Genomic DNA, 7,357 nt, shown 5'->3' with positions numbered 1-7,357 from the left:
GCAAAACCAAAAAAATATTATGGAAGGTGTTGTCAAATTTTCAGACCTTTTTATGATATTTCAGAAGTATTTTACTAGTTATATCATATTTTGTGGCAAAAATCGATGAGTACCTCCCGAACTAACACCTAATGGGCCGTTCTATTTTTAGCACAATATACACATCAATTTCACGCAAAAATGGTGTATTTTCAGCTAGTCATTAGAATATCAAAAGCAGAATAATCACATATAATTTCAGTTCCGCATAGTCTATTTGAACGGTACCTTTGAATTGGTGAACATAACTTTAAAATTCATTCTCCAGATTTAAGTCGTATAGTGTTTGAACTAGTAAGATTATGTAACTTTCAAATTGAATGCTATTTTTAGTGAGTCATAAAACCCCAAGAAACGTTTAAAATAAATAGTTTCGTGGTTTAAAACACAGAATTATGCATAAATTATCACTACTAAACGGGAATTTGGTTGCAAATAAATAGAAAGTCATTTATTTGGGGTATGAAATTCGGAAATTTTATCAAAAAATTATCTCTCTTTGTGGAACTTTCATGGGAAGAAGGTAAGGAAAAATGATTCATAAGGCAGATGACAACAACATGGAATTGGTGGAAAGTGATGGAAGATGAATTTATAGCCTTGGTGAAAATTTCAAGGAAAGAGGGTGTTTATTTACATCAGGATTGCAAGAAGTATACTTCAGCACAATTGAGATTTTTAAATGTCCATCCGAAATTGTGTGAATTCCAGAATCTTTGTTCACTGCACTGCACAGCTGGTGTGCATTAACTATGATCTAGACTTAACAGACATCATCATGCCTATGCCAATCATGGACATTGACTTTGAATAAAGAACAACATGTTGTCACCCATTACATGACAAATCTAACTCAGATGTGAAAGGGGGGGGGGGTGACTCCAAAGCCGATAGATCTGCCACATTACTCAAGCTGACAACACATGTTCCATTGATTCTGGTAAGTTAAATTGTTTTTATATCTTCCTGCACTAACAGATATTGAAATATGCACTTATGCATAAATACTCATAGATGAAATCTATAAAATTTTACTTCTATTTTTCAATTTGAAATTTTTAAGATATCAATTTGCTGAATGCACAATTTTCTAGATTAAAATACTGTTACAATATATTTAGGAAATATAATGAAATATATGTGTTTGGTGTTTGCAGACAAGACAATGCATTGAGAAACACAAAAATTGTGTCCATATTAAGACAGATGTAAAGAAAGAGTTGAAAGGTATGATGCAAACAAATGTCTGAATAAAATCTAATAGGAATTCAAGTGACACCCTCTAGGTTAACAACTAACATATAAGTTGATAGAATTATGGATGGAAACTGAATTAAGTCAAACAAAGTAAAATTCAGGTCCAGGATTTTTCTGGAGAATGTAAGAGCAATTTATATTGTAGTTTTTAGACATTTTTTTTAACTTTTAAAGAAAACCATAATAAAATTGATTGAAGGGAGGGGGTGTGCATTAATATTAATGTAACTAGTTTAACTACTAGGTTTTTTTTGGTTCTATAAACAGAAAATTTATTTAGCAGTGCATATTGGAATCAAGATAATTTTAAATAAAATCAAATGTCATTAAATATTTATGTATGAGTCTATGGAGATATTTGTGAGATCTGTGATTAATGAATTGAAAATCAGAAAGAAGTAAGATTTTATTAATTATTCTGTTATTTACATTGTATCATGTTTATTACACACTTAATAATAAATGCAGGTTTAAGTAATATGTGAAATGCTTCTAATCACTTTGAAACTTTCCTGTGATTTCGATAAATAAAATTTTGTTTTATGTAAGACAACAAGTTCACATTATAGATGTAGCATATACCATATGTATATGTAGTATTGTATAAATATCTCTGCAGACAAATAAAAAAAATATTAAACTTAAGAGTATATAAGATATTTGTTTTAATTAAAACCCTGCCTATAGTCAAGAGCCCTACAGTGAACAGGCCAAATTAAAGAATATGTGTGGTTCCGGTTACCCGACCGTCCCTAGTTTTTACCCCCAACCCTAAACATTTTTTGACCATTTCCAAAATCAGTTACCGTATTTTGCCGAATATAATGCACACCTCTTTTCAAGATTGTATAGTATATACCACAATATATATATATAGGTTTTTGACCCGTTTTCCTTCAGCCAATATATAGATACCACTAAAATGCTAAACTGTAAACACTTATTACAAGTCATCTAACATTAGACAGAAAGTGACTTAGAAGTAGAACTAAAGAGTGCTTACATAAACAATAGTGCAAATCTCAGGTTGCTTGAATATAATAAGTGATTACCCTCCTTATTTTTGAAAATGTTGAATAGATTTAAAAACTTGGAAGGGCTTGAAAACAGTACTCTAGTTGAAATATCATTCCTACTTTCATGTTCAAAAAACATAATTTTGGCAATTGCACTGATTTTTTCCCCCTGTATTTATTTTTTTATTTGAAATAAATATATAAGAATTGTCAAAACTAGGGTGATCCCTACCAATTTTGATAGGTATATATATAAATGGTAAATGAAAAGAAGTGAAAGTAAAAGAAAATTGTGTTTCCATCTAAAATCTATCATTAAAAAAGTAAATTTTAAAAAAATGAAATAAAATACCTACCTACCTACCATATTTTTCAAGGGAGTGTAACCAGAACCACACATTATTTTATCTGGCCTCAGGCCTCAGCCTGTCTATACATCTGTGCATTAACAGTTTTCATGACTTTTTTGGCAATGTGTCTGCAACTATTGATTTGAAAATTTATACACCTGCATTTATATCAATGGGTTACAAGTCAAGTTACTTTTTGTGCTAAAGTTTTTGACCTTGTGACCTTAAATTTGGAATTTGACCCAAATTTTAAAACTGGGTGAATGATAGGCTGTCATATTTCATATTAACAATCCTTGTGACAAGACCTCTTTTCAAATCGAAATTTTGGACCTTGTTTATAGTTTTTTGTTGCCATTAGTGTTTCACATCTTGTGTTACTTTCAGTTTTATGTTTCAGGCAAGCCATGTTTAGGCAACTTAACACCTTGGTTAGACAACTCACCCCTTGTTTAGACAACTTGACCCATGAAATATTGTTTTTCATGAAAACACTAGAAAAAGAAACACCATCTATAAATCAATTAATTATCAAATTTAAAATTTTATTAGATCACAAAGAGTATATCAGTGCATACTCATTTGAAAAAGAAAATTCTCACAATAAAATGAAAATCTTTATCTCGGTCTCTAAATTCAAATTTAATGATTAAAAGAGATGCATATTTTTGTGCAATAAAAACAGTGAACAAATTGCAAGGAGGATTTTAATACCAAAGAGTGAGCTGCTGAAATTGTAATTTATGGTTAAACGTAGCCATAAAACCTCTAAATATTATAATAACTTTTCTGGTTATTTAACGTTCAAAACACATGTGATGCTAATATGTCTGGGTTTTCTGTATGACCAAGGGGGGGGGGGGGTTCCGGACAATAGGCAAACTCATGCAATAATAAGAATTGTTTTGTTATTTTGCAGATGTTTCTGAAGTAAGACAGTCATACCCCTGCTTTCCAAGGAACCAAACAATTACTTTCCTTGTATTGACATGGTGAAAAATGGGGAGGGTCCAGAAAATGACAAATACCTCCAGAATGTCATCAGTGATATTGTTGCAATTGAATGTAACCAATTATTATCCAATATATATTATCTATGACTGAACTCATAAGTGGTTAAGGAAAACTGTTTTATTTTTTTTAGTCACTGCTTGGAGGTTATTTTACATCTCTCAGGATTTTCTAGATGTCAGATTTCCTAAAACTCACACTTGTGCTTTAATTTTTTTTTTTTTTGTTGGTATAAATGTACAGAAAAATTGAATGTTCTTCTATAGGATAGTTTTGCCAATAGTTTCAGTTGAAAGTTACAACAAAAAAGAAGAAAAAAAAGAAAAAAAGAATTGCAATGATTAAATCTCTATGTTTATAATGAATGTGTCTTTCATGATCTTGTATGTGATGTTCATGAATTTTTTTTACATTACCTGACTTACAGTGTAAAATCCCCCCCCCCCCCCCCACACACACACACATCCTTTATGGCTTTACTTACAATAAAACTACATATGCAGAGTGAATTTAAAACATGAGAGATATATCATATGTTGTAATTGCCTGCTGAATTTGATAGAAAGCAAAAACGCTTTGAATACACGATTCTTGTCCATGGCTACAATAAATGTACTATTTATTGGTGGAAGGTAATGGTGGAAGATGTTTTCAAAATAACCCCTCTCCCTCCAATATTGGGTCAAAGTACAACAAACAATAATTTTTACCCTTCATTAATGCTTATGCATGACATGTGCAATGATATTATTACGTTATCTGAAGATTTTAACTCTACAAAACCGACATTATCACCCCCCCCCCCCCCAATATACCACTAAATTTCATTTGCGACCAAATTCCCTTTAACATGTATTAGAAATTGATAGGTTCTACACATGTATCAAATATGATGTCTATTGAAGCGTTTCTTGGGCAACTATACCTGTTTCAGTGCAAATAGGTGAAATTAGGTAAAATTTCAGCATTTCCTTCATTTTGAAATTTTGATATTTTATTGCACTGTGTATTAAATTTTGATTGCTTATGTGTTATTAATTCCTATTTGTCTCTGCAATATCATGAAATAGGTATCATTAAATTGCAAGACATGGGTTTTGCAATAAACCAAAAAGAAAGTACATTGTCTGATTTTTTTCAATAGATCTAAATATAGAAATGGGGAAAACCAAGTGTCTCTCGTTTCCATGGTTACCGATCGAGTGGAATGAAAATAATTATTTTTACGTTCAAGTTATGTTATCTAAAGGATATATACCAAGTTTCATGAAATTCTGACACATGTCCATCAATAGCCATTTGCATGGTTCTATCGTAGACAGCCTCTTAATAGCTAATAATATTTATCAAGAAAAGTTAAAAATTTCTATTTTTCACACATTCAATAACTCACCATTTTGGCCCCACCCTGATACAAATATCCTACCCATGGTTTCATCAAATTCAAAATTTTAGTAAAGAACTAACAGCTCTTTCTAAATATCAATTTAGTTTCAATAGCACTACAAAGATGTTATTTAAGTGTTTTACACATAAACACTATATACCAAATTCGGCCCCAGGCCCTACCCCGGGGATCAGGAAATTTACATTTTTGGTTGAGGCTTCTTGCTCATCATTACTTTATACTCATTTTCTCTGCTAGATGCCCAGGAGTAAAGAGGAAATTTTTTAAAGGAATACATCAATTTTACAGTTTACCCCAAAATTAAGGCCTCTTAGGGTGGGGCAGGGGTCATGAAATTTATAATTCACCAGACTTCTGAGGCTGTAACCCTCTGTTCTGTAATTTATGGATCCGAAACTAATTGCACATGGTATCTAATCAATTCGGATATGTACTTTGTGCTTACTCAACACCCCCCCCCCCCTTTCCAGCTTTTAAAACTTTGTATCAGTCAAACCAAAAGCCTACATCAAATGGGAGGCGAATTTTATTTATATGTGGTAACGTTCACAGGGGCCAAAGATACCATTTTTAATTATTATAATTAAGAGTTTGGTTACACAATCTGTTTCGTTTCGGTATGTTTCGTTTCATTTCGGTGGGTTTAGTTTCGTTCCGGTGGATTTCGTTTCAATTTTGTTTCGCACTTTAAAGGTACCCGTTCTTGAGAAGATTTTTGAAGACTGTCCCTATATATTCCCATGTAAAACTTTGGTTCCCTACAATGGCCAACCCTAACACCGGGGAACATGATTTTAACAAACTTGAATCTACAATATATCAGAAAGCTGCTCTGTAAAGAATTTCTCTGACCAAGTGGTTCTTCAGAAGAAGATTGTTAAAGATTTTCCCTAAAATATATTTTTGCATATAAAACTATTGTGGCCCTTTCTATCCCTCGGGTCATGATTTTAACAAACTTGAATCTACATGTTGCCCTACTTTTGTATTTTCGTGAGTATATCTCCTTTGAAGGGGGCATGACCCTTCATTTGAGCAAACATAGATCTCCTTCACACATGGATGTTTTTACCAAGTTTTATTGAAATTGGTCAAGTTGTGTAGGGGAAAATGAAAATGTGAAAAGCTTACGAACGGACAGATGAAACGCAAAAGGTGATCAGAAAGCTCACACAAGCTTACAGCTCAGTTGAGCTAAAATATTGTATTGCAAAGTCATCTCAAAAGCAAAGTTGGGGATAACAGACATTACACAGAGATAACATTTACCAAGCATTCTTAATAATGCACATTACTTAAACCATGTTTTAAAAATATCAAAGCTTACAATCAACGAAATAAGATATCAAGCTATTCACTGAAGTTATCCATTTCTTTAAGGTAGTACTCTACATCGTCATAATGGATGACTTCCTTTAAAAACATGGATGAAAAAATCGATATCAGCAATATTAGACTTTTCCTTTTCCATTTAAATAACTAGCCGAGTAGCTCAGTAGGTTAGAATACTGACTACTGAACTGTAGGTCGCAGGTTCAAGTCCAGCAGGGGTTTTAAATTTTTTTCTGATTACCTTCTATTAAAACTGTATTTTTTGACAAAACAAAGTAAATATAATAATTTTCAACTTCAAAATATTGTTGTACATATCCTCCACTTTTCATCTACATCAAATTTCTCTGGTGTAGCATACCTCCTTAAGTAAACTGAATGCTGACATCCTATTGATATCTGTGACATCATCCTAACAGATACTGCAATAACAGAAATATTCAGTCCTTTGATGGCTACATTTCTACAAACTTAAACTTCTATCAGAGATCATTACAACCTCTGATTTTATTTTTTACTAAGACACACAGTTTTAGTAGTGATTCATACCTAATAATGATGACACGTCTCTTGTGAAGGCGAAGAACGGAGTTGTATCTGGGTGAACCCACTCTGGATTAGCACACCATTTCTTGGCAAGAGTGAGGCTCCAAAGAGGATCCAAACTGAGAATGGATATTCCAAAATATGTGACACACACCCCAATCACCAACACAATGCACCATATCGCATAATGCTTGAAAGTGAGACCAGATGTGTGTTCATGTTTGACAACCTCTGCTAATAATATCCCTGTAAGTACACATGAAAATATATCAAACGCTAGCGCATCGAATGCAAGTACATGTAAATTATATCTGTCTTCCCACAAATGTTGTAGATACTTAGTAAATACATTTCAAATGTTTATTCAAGCAGGCCATATTGTTTTCTAGGTACAATGT

At 32.4% G+C, this 7,357-nt stretch overlaps 1 long non-coding RNA gene across 1 annotated transcript; it reads left to right on the top strand.

Annotated features, from left to right (window-relative positions):
- Nucleotides 1-907: 907 nt before the first annotated feature.
- Nucleotides 908-4,036, top strand: LOC130052899 (uncharacterized). Its single transcript, XR_008801270.1, has 3 exons — nucleotides 908-979; nucleotides 1,197-1,266; nucleotides 3,582-4,036. It is a non-coding gene; the product is annotated as an uncharacterized LOC130052899 (long non-coding RNA).
- Nucleotides 4,037-7,357: the final 3,321 nt, after the last annotated feature.

The sequence above is a fragment of the Ostrea edulis genome, chromosome 3, assembly GCF_947568905.1.
Source record: "Ostrea edulis chromosome 3, xbOstEdul1.1, whole genome shotgun sequence".
In the NCBI taxonomy this organism is placed as follows: domain Eukaryota; kingdom Metazoa; phylum Mollusca; class Bivalvia; order Ostreida; family Ostreidae; genus Ostrea; species Ostrea edulis.
The sequence above is the reverse complement of the archived record's forward strand: the minus strand, read 5'-3'. Positions and strand labels throughout refer to the sequence as shown.